Here is a 13645-nt window from a genome sequence, read left to right as displayed (position 1 = left end):
TGCATGGCTGAGGTCCTAAGCAGAATAACAAGACAGTAATATCTTTCCGTATGCCGTATGCTTTTCTGACTGTTAGTACTTTTGTTTTTGCCTTACCCCGTTAACTCAGTTGTTTTTTTCGTTATCTTTGAAAACAAAAGCCACATTCCTGAAAAGGAAGGTCTGAGTTGACCGTTTATACGTTTTGTCTTCGTTGTGAATTCCTTTTGACGCTTTTTTCTGTGTAGCAGTTTGTGCGCTACCAGTATCTGTTGTATCGGTATCTGATGGATTAAACATTCCTTTTGCCTAACATGTTAATTCGGTGATTTTTTCTTTTTCAGAGCACCAAACCACCATCAAAGAGAGGTGTGTGGACTGTTTATAGTGACTCTCTTAATAAAATTCTGCTGATAAATTAATGCATCAACTCTCTTTAAGCACCAAACTTGAGCAAATATAACATGCATCCTTTCTCTATTTCTTCCTGAGGTCCTTCTGGCTCGCCTGTAAAGCGAACAAAGCCAAGACCTTCAAGCGCACGCACAAGGGGTTTAAAACATATCAATGAGTCATACATTGTAATCAGAATTCAAAACAAAACGTCGCATTTTGATTGGTTCTTACTTATGATCAATTGTAGGACAGACGCATAGATGACGTCTTAAACTTTGTTTTTTTGTTTCTTCACTATTCAAAACAGACAGATTCCATGTTGCCGTGCGTCTGATCAGTAATTGATATCAGAAGACGTCAAAATGTCGTAAGAACATCAGTGACACACTCGCCTAACGGGTCCTGTGCCACGTTTTTTTGTAGTTACCACATTTTGATGTCATCTTTGATCAACAAGAAGCCTAAAGGCTTTCACGCGGGATGCTTTGGTCGATGTTTTCGACAGAACAGAACATAGATACTCTTTGAACTATGTGATTCTAATTCCGAAATTTTCTATATACTGCAGCTGCCTTCACGACAAAAAGCCCTCTTTCGACAGTTTTCTCATACTTCTAGAAGAAAAATTAAATATACAGAAAGAAATAGCATTTAAAAACAAGTCTATTACTGTTTTTCAAAAATCCTTTCAACATATTATTTAACTGCATTGACAGTGTTTATGTTTTTTTTTGATTAGTAATATAATACTGTCATACGGTACATATGCAGCGAGTGCAGCGTTAGTACGTTCCTGGTCTCATTCGCTGTTTAGTCAATTGTCAACGTTTGCAATTGATTAATTTAGGTACTCATGTAAAACGAAGAAGGGAAGAAGAAGCACTATCTTGCGCCAGCAGAAGACGTCTCGAATTCAGGCCTAACCACACTCCAGGTAAAAGTGATTTTTCTTTATTTTATCGTTAAGATATAAATCCAAAGTAATGAGCCCCATCCTTAGACTTCTTAGGCTTAGAACGGGGCGGTTCTAGAACCCGTCGTAACTCTCGTAACGATTAAAAACTAAACGAATTATTTGTCAAATTACACCTAGACGGATAACTCGTCTTTAGTATAAATTCGGCCTGCGACGTGTTAGTTACAATAATGAATAAACATGTGGCAAATTCTGAGACAGTCACTTAAGCCCCGTTCACACCACGCCAGAGAAATTTGAAAACGCAGCTTTATTCCTACGGTTAGGCCTTCCGTCCACACTGATCCGTCACGAAAATGGAGCTTTTCGAAAACGCTCTTCAAACTGGAGGAATTTGAAACCGCCGGCATTGCGTTCTAGTATGGACGGAAAACATTTCATTAGCGTCATTAGCGCGCGCTCGTGCACGCGCATATTGAAAACATGACGGATTTGCCTTGATATTGAGCTCTGTCAGTTGAAAAATGGCTTAAGCTCACCAACGAGCACGGGCACCCCAATTTTTTTTCCAGTGATTGTAATCAACTAATCATAAGCTTTGCGTGAGGAAAGACTGATCTAATTTCTATTGCTGAAAATTGAATAAATAAGAAAAATAGCAGGTACACTGTGGTCTTCTATTTTGCAGTCGGTAACCACGTCAAGAAATTTGTTTCAAAATTTTAATCAAGGATTTAACTTTCTGCCTGAATCAAACTTAAAATGTTTATTTGTGTCCGACACAATGTATTGACTGTAGTTTAATGCGTGTTCTTATGAGTCTGGGTTCACAAAGATTTTACAATTACTGGGAGTGCGTTCTTATAATAAACATTAAATAATGCCAAAATGGGGTATTTTCAATGCCTCACTGCCCCTTAATGAGCATGGGCACCCCCCTTTTTTATTTCAAAATTGAAGTTATCATATGACAAATATTCAGTGGACAAAGTTTGAACAAAAATCTATTGTCACTTTTATTTCCGAGGAATTACCTTAAGCTAAATAGATACTCAAAAGGGAAATCTGCAAAACCTTAGGACAACAAAGAAAGAGAAACCCAATAATCAGTTGCAGCCTTTGCGAGCAATAGGCGGACCCGTCAATGAGCACTTAATGACTGGCCCCATGGGAAACAGTGAGCTTTGTTTCCCCGAGACCCTCAATGTTCCCCGAGGCGAAGCCGAGGGGTTATTTCTCGTTTCGCCTTCTTCCCTATTCGGCCACCACCATACCGCCCTTTTACGTTCGCGATGTCAAAACACTCGTCTAAGTGACCGGCTGCCACAGACTAAAGCCGAGGGGAACATTGAGGTCGAGGGGAAAGAAAACTCACTGTTTCCCGCGGGACCAGTCATTAAGTGTTTTGCTTTGTTACACCTCCCAACTCAAAACTAGAAAAAAATACTGCGAAGAAATCATTTGCTTGACGCCGGCTGGCTCACAAATTTGCCGCGGTTTCAAGGAGCATGACCTCATCGCGTGCGAGTCGAATGTTCAAGTTGTTGTTTCCCAAGGGAGTTAGTGAGGTTTTGTTCGCCCAAGGGAGTTAGTTAGCTTTGACGCACGACACGTGACACGTTCTTCTCCAATCGGAAAACGTATTTGAGTTGGGAGGTATAACAAACAAATTTGTACTGTCTGATTGGCTAACTTGTAAAAACATTTTGTTGGGTCACCCTTACCGTAACCACCGGGTGGTTACGGTAAGGCACTTCGCACCATAATAGTATTGCTCACCATTCTACAATCGTGGACAAAAGTCCTTGGGACACTTATGTAATGTAACGGATTATCTGTGTTTTAGAACTGAAGTATGAAGAAAACGCTGCTATATCCTTTATAAACGGGTTGCTGTCCCCTCTTCCCCCAACACAATGTTGAAAATCAGCTGAAATTGCACGTACTAGTGTTCAACATTGTATGGGGGGTGGGGGCGAGGTTAGGCGGGTGAAGTTGTATTCGCGTCTTGCGTGCACGCAAAAGCGCCAAAAGTACAAATTTGTCCCAAGACTTTTGTCCATGATTGTAGTTACTTCTGATAAAGATCAGTGTTCAACTGTAGACCCAAAGGGAAAATCAGTGCTACATTGGAGTAGTGAAACTGACGGCATTGGCGTAATGTCGGAGAAATCTGAAGGTAACATGTTATTTCAGTTTACCGTTGAATGGAGTCCAAAATAAAGGGTCGCATCTTTGATAGTCAGAGCATCAGCATAAAGCTCGATCGTAGCAGAGAAATGTCTCAAATAAAAGGCGATGTCTATACTCATTTCAAGTCTTAAGAAAGGCTTGGTCACGAGGTTGGTTGAACAGCCAATCCTAATACAGAAAAAAATCTTATTTAACCAGGCCTTTCACAGCTTCTCATAGCCTCGATCTCCCGTCACCATAAACATTATTTTACTTGATTAGTTATCCAGTTCACAGAAAGATCACTGGCAACACGAAGTATTTTTCCACTGCTGATCTTCTCTCTCAACAGCGTCTTCTTGGGATTCTGAGCTCAAATAAAATAAGCCTCAAAGTCGGTCGTAAGACACCTTCAACGTCAGTACTAAAGATTTGGTTAGGTTTCCACGAATGGTAAAGCAAATAACAAAACGAGGAAAAATTTGCTGTTGCAAACTTTCAATTTTAAAAAAATGACCGTGGCTTTTAGCTGTTTTCATCAAATTTGGCAGGAAAAAAGTTCTCTTTTTACAAATGTGAGTAATTTCCATAATTTTCCGTGGCTACATAAAATATGATTTCTAGGCTTCCGTTCTCCTCTAGGTTAAATTAGATCTCTTACGGCTATGCTGTTTTATTTTCAATTTAGGTACGATTAAAATTGGTATACCTGAGAATGAACTATTGGAAGAATTGGCTAGGAACATTCCTAATGACTGGAAGACGCTTGGACGTCGGTGGAATATGACGGAAGCAGAGCTAGATTCAATTCATAAAGAGGAAGACCAGTGCAGAGAACGGGCTTATAAAATGTTGCTGAAGTGGAAACAAGCTGAAGGCGAAGCAGCAACTTTCACGATGTTATACAACGCCCTGTGTCACCATCTTGTAGATCGAAAAGATCTAGCGGAAAAATTTTGTCGTGACAAATAATATCATCTCTTCCAAGGTATTATTGAGTATCTTTGTAAACAAGTCACCTTGATAAATGAGAGTGTAACAGAAATCATACAAAACCTGCACTTGGTAACTTCATTGACGCCTCAATTTCGTTTCTCGCCGATAACTTCCAAAATTTTCTGGGAAACATGGTCGAAACATCTAATAAGGCACGCAGGTGACATGTACTTGTTATTTTTACGTTAACTGCAGAAATTCTCGCGCGCTCATCGACTAATTTTTGAGTTATTTTTTTGTAAAAAAAATACCTCTTAGTCGGCGCGTCGGGTATGTTATGGACGGGTCAATGGGTGAGTGAGTGAGTGAGTGAGTGAGTGAGTGAGTGAGAGATGTATGTATGTCACACCAATCAGACTGGACCTACTATGAACAGCCAATCAAATTTCTTGTTGTAAAGGTAAATGATACGTGAGAAACACAAGGTATGTATAAACACAAGGACTTTGGTAATTGAAAAATAAAGAGTGACGTGTATGTTGCCGGTTTGTGATTTTTAGTCCGGTTTGGAGGGGAGTGTGACAGTTACATACGTACATTGGGCTGTTTTAGAGTACATAATTTTCAGTGTAATGGTGGCTAGTTATGAACGAGATGAGTCTTGAGTTTTGAAGCAGTTCATGAGTAGTAGGCAAATGGCACGAGATATTTTTATTTTTAATTACAAAGGGTAACTTGATACTTTTGTTTTTCACAAGGAGTTAATTCAATTAGAGGTCACGAATCGTCGGTTCTAGTTCTTAGGACATGTTTTAGAGGAGACGAGACTATTTAGATTTGAAGCAGTTCTAACGTTTACAGTAGTAAGTGCAGGTAACGATTGTTTTGTTCTTATTGCATGCAAGTATGACGAGATATTTTTATTTTTTAGTTACAAGGGTGATTTGACACTCTTGTTTTTCACAAAGTAGTAAATTCAATTAGAGCTGACGAATCGTCGCCACTTGTTCCCACGAGATGTTTGCTATTTTTAGTTACAAATGGTAACTCGACACTTTTGTTTTTCATATGGGAGTAAATTCAACAAGAAGATCTGTTAGATCTTAAAACCGCGCTTTTAAAATTTAACTATTTTCTTAGCACTACAGTTGCAACGCAGTGTACATTCGAAAGTAATCCTTGATGATTCATTGATTACTGTAGACATCACATCACTTGATCAACACAGACTGTACTATTGCACCATCAGTCGTAGCCCTTGCGAAATCTCCGATGACGTAATAGTGTTAATCTGGAACTTTCTTTGGGATAAGTATGGGCATGAAGATACGAACACTATTAACAACAGCTTTCTTTCTTAAAAGTCAAGTTTAAATTTAATATTTTCCTTGAGTAAAGGGCTAGCAAAGAAGTCACACGAGTCACATAATTCAAGAATTGCGTTATCGACGGCTATCTTTAGTACGGTGGTTATTTCCCTACCAATGACGTAATCATTGCATGTCCTGACATGTTCTTTGCTTGGCTTGCAAATATTTCATTTTCCTTCCGATCTATGAACTCGCTGCGATGAAAGAGCCAAAGAATTTACTTCATTTGCCTAAAACCACAAGAAATACTCGCAAACTTGCAAATAAATTAATGACCGTCGCTTCTGGCGAAATAAACTTCCAAAGTAAACACGATCTTATTAGTCACGTAGCGAAAGTGAAAGCTGCAACGTTAACGCATTCCATGGCTGACGTAATACCTTTTTTTAGCGTATTTATTAATCCCTTTGAATCCAACGCTTCGATAAAACCAAAAGAAAATATATTTTACCCACAACAAAGGAAACAATATCCGTAAAATTATCCGTGTATTAATGTTTTAACAGCTTCTGGCGGAAAAAACATCACACGTTGCGTGACTCGGAATTTGGCCGAGCGGAGGTCTGCGTCTGGTCACCGACAAAAAAAAAAAAAATAAACCACGGGTAAACCTAGAACCGCGCTCGGCCCATGGCCGCGCGGTTAAAAATAAATAAACCACGGGTAAACCTAGAACCGCGCTCGGCCCATGGCCGCGCGGTTAAAAAAATTATAAACCACGGGTAAACCTAGAACCGCGCTCGGCCCATGGCCGCGCGGTTAATAAATAAACCACGGGTAAACCTAGAACCGCGCTCGGCCCATGGCCGCGCGGTTAATTAGAGCTTACAAGTTATCGGCTATTGTTCCCAGGATATTAAACAAAAAAAAAAGCTTTCCTTTCTAGAGTGTTTTTACGTCTCTGCAGTAGCAGTTTAATATTTTTATTTGATGGGCATTTTATGACATTCTTTTCAGTCCGATATTTTTAAAGGTAAAAAGTATGAAAACTGTTCAAATGTTCTTTGAAGACTGTGTGGCACCAAGTTAAAGTGCAATTTAATTAAATCAGACTTTCAGCGTGTCAGAGAGGTTTTTTTTCTCTTTCTTTAAATTTTCGGCGAAGTAGTGTTGTTGCGTTGTGTTGTGTAAAAAGAGTAAACTTACTACTCGTATAAAATGCGAAAAGTTCTATTAACTTGAGTATTTTTGAGCAAAAATTCCTCTTGGGGGCTGGAAGGGCTCCCGAGGGGGTACTCCCAGAAAAATTGGTTGGGGGTGTGCGGCCCGCTTCCCAAAACCCTTACCCTATTTATGACCAAAATCTGCGATATTCCTTACCCTATTTATGACCTGACCAAATATTCGAAACCCTATTTACGACCTGACCCTCAAATCAAAACCCTGTTTCAGAACTGCGTTATAATTAGCTCCCTAGTTCAAACCAATGTTAAATTACCGTAAACATATAAATTTGTGAAGGGCTTTTGTTGATTTTCTTTTCGATAATGATGAAAAAGTGGCTTCTTCTTAAAGCATACCCATATCAAGGCTAGAGTGCAAAAACCGTACCCTATTTATGACCAAAATGGCCAAAATCAGCTAAAATCGATACCCTATTTATGACCAAAACGGCTGAAAAACCATACCCTTCGGGGCCGCACAGACCTATATAGCCCATGTAGAGGAGTCTCCCGCCTTCCCCGGGGGAAGGGCTACGTCATCGGTGAGTGAGGGAGTTATGCATGTGCGCGTGTCAGACTAATCACAGTGTGGGTTGTATCAAAAAACGAATAAAATTGCCTGTTAGAAAATAAGATGGTATCTACATTAATCTGGAGACGTGTCAGATTACTGTAGTTTGTTCGGTCAAACATTTTATGGCTTACTATTTAGTTATCTTACCATTACCGATGTAACATCGTATGTACATCATAAACTCCCAGTTTCTTTCTTGCTGTACATCGCAACCAAAAAAAACTTGTCAAATCAACCAAATCATTACTGTAAACAGTTCCACGAATGCTCCTATCTCCAAGACTTATAGTTCACAAAAAAATAACTCTTACACGCCTTGCGTGCCTATGTTCATTGTCAGTAAGCGAACAGACACATAAACTGATAATTATGCGATGATGTTATTGTAAATAAGTCGCCTCGTGGATCCTCAGCTACTTTGGCAATATTATGACGAAATTCATGATCAATAACAGGACAGACGCATGAAAAACTGACAAATATAACAAATATAACATGACAAATATATAAATATATGACAAATATAACAAATTTGTTAAATTTCTTTCTTTCAAAAAACGTTTCTCCGTTAGACTCAAATATTCTTGTATTTTTCCTGACTTGCGAAATTAGCGAAAATGAAATCTCGTGAAAATACTTTGGCTGCAAGGTAACAGTAAACTTTCTCCCAGGATAGTGTTACGTTTTCTGTAATCTCTTTTAAGGCAGCGTATAAGTAATTATCAAGGTAACGCGAATGTTCATTCGTCCAGCATTTGTTCTTACCTTTTTGGCAACCTCGACAAGTATTTCAATGAATGCAAAGGAATCGATCTATTATGCATCACCTTTTCCACTGTTGGACTGCTTAAAGGTCAAATGAACCAAAATTTAGACATCTTTTCTTCACCCTTTCTATAGCGCGAAATGTCAAAAAAAAAACAAAAAAACATAGGCACGCAAGGCGTGCAAGAGTTATTTTTTTGTGTCAAGTGTCGGAGATAGGAGTAATGATTTGGTTAATTTGACATTTTTTCTTTGGTTGCGATGTTACATCAGTCATGGTAAGATAGCTAAATAGTAAGCCATAAAATGTTTGACTGAACAAACTACAGTAATCTGACATGTCTCCAGATTAATGTAGATACCATCTTATTTTCTAACAGGCAATTTGATTCGTTCTTTGTTACAACCCGGTGTGACACGCGCACATGCATAACTCCCTCACTCACCGATCACATAACCCTTCCAACCCCCAAGAGGAATTTTTGCTCAAAAATACTCAAGTTAATTTAGGGACTTTTTCGCATTTTATACGAGACGTAAGTTTACCTTTTCACACAACACAACACAACACAACACAACACAACTTCACCGAAAATAGAAAGAAAGAGAAAACACCTCTGATACGTTGAAAGTCTGATTTAATTAAATTGCACTTTAACTTGGTGCCGCGCAGTCTTCAAAGAACATTTGAACAGTTTTCATACTTTTTACCTTAAAAAATATCGGACTGAAATGAATGTCATCAAATAAAACTATTAAACTGCTACTCCAGAGACGTAAAAACCGTCCAGAAATAAAAGCTTTTTTGTTTAATATCCTGGAAACAATAGCCGATAACTTGTCAGCTCTGACTGAATTTACTCCCATATAAAAAACAAAAGTGTTAAGTTACCATTTGTTACTAAAGATAGCAAACATCTCGTGGGAAAGAGTGGTGACGATTCGTCCGCTCTAATTGAATTTACTCCCTTGTGAAAAACAAGAGTGTCACATTACACTTTGTAACTAAAAAACAAAAATATATTTGCATGCAACAAGAACAAAACAATCGTTACCCGCACTTACTATTGTAAACGTTAGAACTGTTTCAAATCTAAAGTCTCGTCCCCTCTAAAACATGTCCTAAGAACTAGAAGCGACGATTCGTGACCTCTAATTGAATTTACTCTTGTGAAAAACAAAAGTATCAAGTTACCTTCAACTATAAAATAAAAATATCTCGTTGCATTTGCATACTACGAACTCACGAACTGTTTCAAACCTCAAGGTTCATCTCGTTCATTTAACTAAAATCCTCAGCCTAACCCACAGAAAATGTCGAAGTAAACCCAATATATGAATACTTCCTCCTCTTTTATAGAAGAATGAATACGGCCGTTCTGAACTTTATCGGGATCAGATCTTCTCACATACCATTTACCTTTACAACAAGAAATTTGATTGGCTGTTTATAGTAGATCCAATCTGATTGGTGTGACATACATACATCTCTCGCTCACTCACTCACTCACTCACTCACTCACTCACTCACACACTCACTCTCTCTCTCTCTCTCTCTCTCTCTCTCTCTCTCTCTCTCTCTCTCTCTCTCTCTCTCTCTCTCTCTCACTCACTCACTCACTCACTCACCCATTGACCCGTAACATACCCGACGCGCCGACTAAGAGGTATTATTTTTACAAAAATATAACTCAAAAAATGTAAAAGGAAACTTACGCGGAAATTTTTCTTTCTGAGCCATGAACAGGAGTAAAAATGTTAAAAGCACGAAGACAGCCAATTGCTTCACGAAAACGTTTCCAAAATGACCGCGCACTTTAATGGAAGGAATGGAACTGAGATTCTGTGTTGTGACGTCATTGTTGTTTTGAACATTGCTGCGTTTCTGCGTCAGTGATTCTTTCGTGGGGAAGGTTTTGTATCTAAATACAAACCTTATTTTACTCGGGAAATGGCCGAAGAGTTCGTCCGCGTTTCGGTGGGCATTATTCGCTTGTTTTACGTTGTTTTTTGTCTAATTGCAAGCTTGCAACGTTCCATAGTGAAGTTAAAAATCGTCGGTACCGCGTCTTTCTTGATAACAATTTGGCGAAGCTTGAAAGAGGGTCCCAACAAACTCCTTACTACAAGACTTTATTCAAAGCCGTCTTCAGTAAAGTGTTTTCCACAAACGCGCGAATGCTTCGAGGGCATGAAACATTCTCTTTTCATTTTTATAAGCCATTCTCTTTTAAGTTTTGGGTCCTGGGGGAACTTGAAAGTGCTAACTTTTGATTTTGAGTGATTTTCCTCTGAAGTTCATAGTGAACTTGAATCCAAAACAGTTTCAAATTTCCCGCATTTCTTGAGCTCACCAACAGTGACGTCACAGGTTTTATTTCCGACAATTATCCGACAATTTTCCCGACCGCTCGACGATTATGAAGGATAAAAACAGTGATTTTAACATTCCAATATCTCTGCAATGCTTCATCCAATTCGTTTGAAACTTCAGAATATGTTTATTTTATACTTAATGAACACATTGAACTCAAATGAAAAAATGTCTAAATTTTGGTTCATTCGACATTTAATTGTGATACGTCAATCTTGCAACAAAACAAAACGAGTCTGCTGATTAGACGACAACATAGTATAATTTTTTCCCAGCAAAATTAGATTTGTTAAATTTGACAAACTTTTACATCCAGCAACATGTAATGGTCTAACAAAGTTACATGTATATCTATTTAAGCCAGGTCTTTATTTATCTTTAACAGGTGGGCGTTTCTATAGACGTCGAGAAGGGTGTGGTATACCGATCGTTCCTGCCAGGGATGAATAAATTAACTTTGAACTGGAAACTGGTTTAGACTCGCACGTATGCGCTCACCATCATAACTGCTGAGTTTAACTGAGCCCGCTGTGTGACGATCAAAATGGCGTCCAAGTCCACTGTTAAGGGTTACGATGTTGAACAGTTGAAAGACTTTTCATGATTCTACGAAACTGAGCTGTACTTCGCTCGAAGCTACGTCCATTGCTTTCAGTGTACTGCTTTACTTTTGATGACTTCCAATCGACAAATACTCAACCAATTTCAGCTAGTTATATGTAAATAGTCTTAACCAGATTTTTTCCATTTCAAACGAATTTTTACATATATTAATTGACATTTTTTTTAACAGTTAATTATGATGCCTAGCATCTTTAGTTTCATAGTTTAATATTTATTTTTACACGGAAACAGCTGTTCTTTGAGTGAACGATAAAATTGTGAAAAGTCCATACCTCTGTGGTTAAATAAAGTGCACAGCCTTTACAGACGCGCCTTTGACCGTCTTCTTCTAATGGAAATAGTACTTTGGGTTGGAGTATTGCTGGTTTTCAGTGTCACGCAATTCAAAATAGATCAAAATAAAAATCAAAACCGGTGGATAGATAAAGTCCAGAATCTGGGAAATGAAAGAAGGTAAATATGCAAAGACTGTCGCCAAAATTCTGGTCACAGCAATTTTTCTTATGCGAGATATGCGGAGAAATTTTTTACCCAAATTTATAGAGATTTGTATGGAGACGTCATGCTGGTGCCCATCCGTATGGGCACCAACATGGCGGCCGGAAACCAACAGAAACATCTGTCACTGAGTCTTGCTACAAAAGCATAAATTTATCCCTCGAGGAACTCTTAAACATTAAAAATAATACTTTTTCTAAGACATGAACTGTTCAGATAGCCAAGTTCCCCGAAATAAGTCAATTTTTTAACCATCATGACAGCTCTCTAGGCCGTCATGTAAATGCCGCGTCACGCAAAAGCTTAGAAATTCAAGCGTAGTGCATCACAAAACCAAGAACCCATTCGGGGCGAAAATTTGTATGAATATTAGTTTTCAGCTGCTCTTATACATCATTTAAGTAAAATCTCAGGAAGATCAATAGTTTTGTAGTTCGAATTTTGATGACGTCATGTGAAAACCAGCTATTGTGTTTAACGAGAGAGGGCGTAAAACTTTCTATTGGGTTTTAGATTAAGACAATAAACTATAGACAATACTTTGACGGAGGTCTGTACCGTTCTTTTGTCGATGCTTTTGGCGAGGAATTTGCATTCGCGCCCTTTGGAGTAGCTGGGAGAGCACACCAGCGTTGCTTATACCCTTCCTCAGCCCTTGCATACGCCTGGTGCGCTTTACAATTCAATTGACCAATCATGATTCAGCAGGCGGGGAAAACTGTACTGTTCTGGCGTCAAATGCATGTTTACAGGGAAGATATTGAAGTCGGGCACCTTCTCACTGGAGACGGCATTAAATACTCAAGAAAAGGAATTTATATACAAAAGCAAAAAAGAATAAAATCAGCTGTAAGTGCCTTGAAAACGACCAGTGTTTAGGAATAAAATGTCAAAGCACCTTCGTGTCAACGGTTTTTCATAACAAACTTAGGGCTACAATCATGGACAAAAGTCTTGGGACAAATTTGTACTTTTGGCGCTTTTGCGTGCACGCCAGGCGCGAATACAACTTCACCTGCCTAACCTCGCTCCCCAGCCCCCATACAATGTTGAAAACTAGTACGTGCAATTTCAACTGATTTTCAACATTGTGTTGGGTGGGGAGGGGGGACAGCAACCCGTTGACAAAGGATATAGCAGCGTTTTCTTCATACTTCAGTTCTAAAACACAGATAATCCGTTACATTACATAAGTGTCCCAAGGACTTTTGTCCACGATTGTAGGTTAACCAGTATTCAATATAGTATTACGTGATCATGGCTTGAATGGAAGTTTTCTGCCCAAATTTTCTGTTATTTCGTGCTAAAAGTTATTCAACGAGCGAACAAGAACGAACGCTGAAATGCATGCAGTTGAGAATTTTTTTTTCTGGGACAAAATAGTCAATTGATAGACTAGAAGTATAAAAATATTACATGTAAAACGTAGTGTACCATGTGGGTGAACAATCGACATACATGTTCGCGGAACGGCCTGTTTACTTAAAACTGGAAAGTTCACACCTCAGCCAGGCACAAGAGATTATCAAGGTAAGAGAGTGAATCCCCCATATAGGTTCCTTAACTAAGGTAATCCCTCTTAGGTTATTTTTAGACATGGTACCCAGTCCTTCCGAGGATGTTACTGGAGCGATGCGTGGACAGTCGAAGCGACTTTCTCGAAACTACCTGTGACGAAATGGCGGGAACGTCATTTTATATGTTTTGATTTCGTTTCAGAGCAGAGATGTTTTCTGCACTCTCAGCCGTCTTTTTGTTCGGCCGGGCTTTCGTTTGTTTTGTGCTCGTTTGGCTGTTTTTTCGGTTTTAGGGAGTTTAATTATGCAAACTTTAATGGCAACGGCAACGAGTTCAATGGCTGTGTAAGCGTGCGTTATA

Source organism: Orbicella faveolata, unplaced genomic scaffold (assembly GCF_042242905.1).
Source record: "Orbicella faveolata isolate gen_17 unplaced genomic scaffold, um_ofav_v1 contig_25, whole genome shotgun sequence".
NCBI classification, from domain to species: Eukaryota; Metazoa; Cnidaria; class Anthozoa; order Scleractinia; family Merulinidae; genus Orbicella; species Orbicella faveolata.
Note: the sequence above shows the minus strand (reverse complement) of the source record.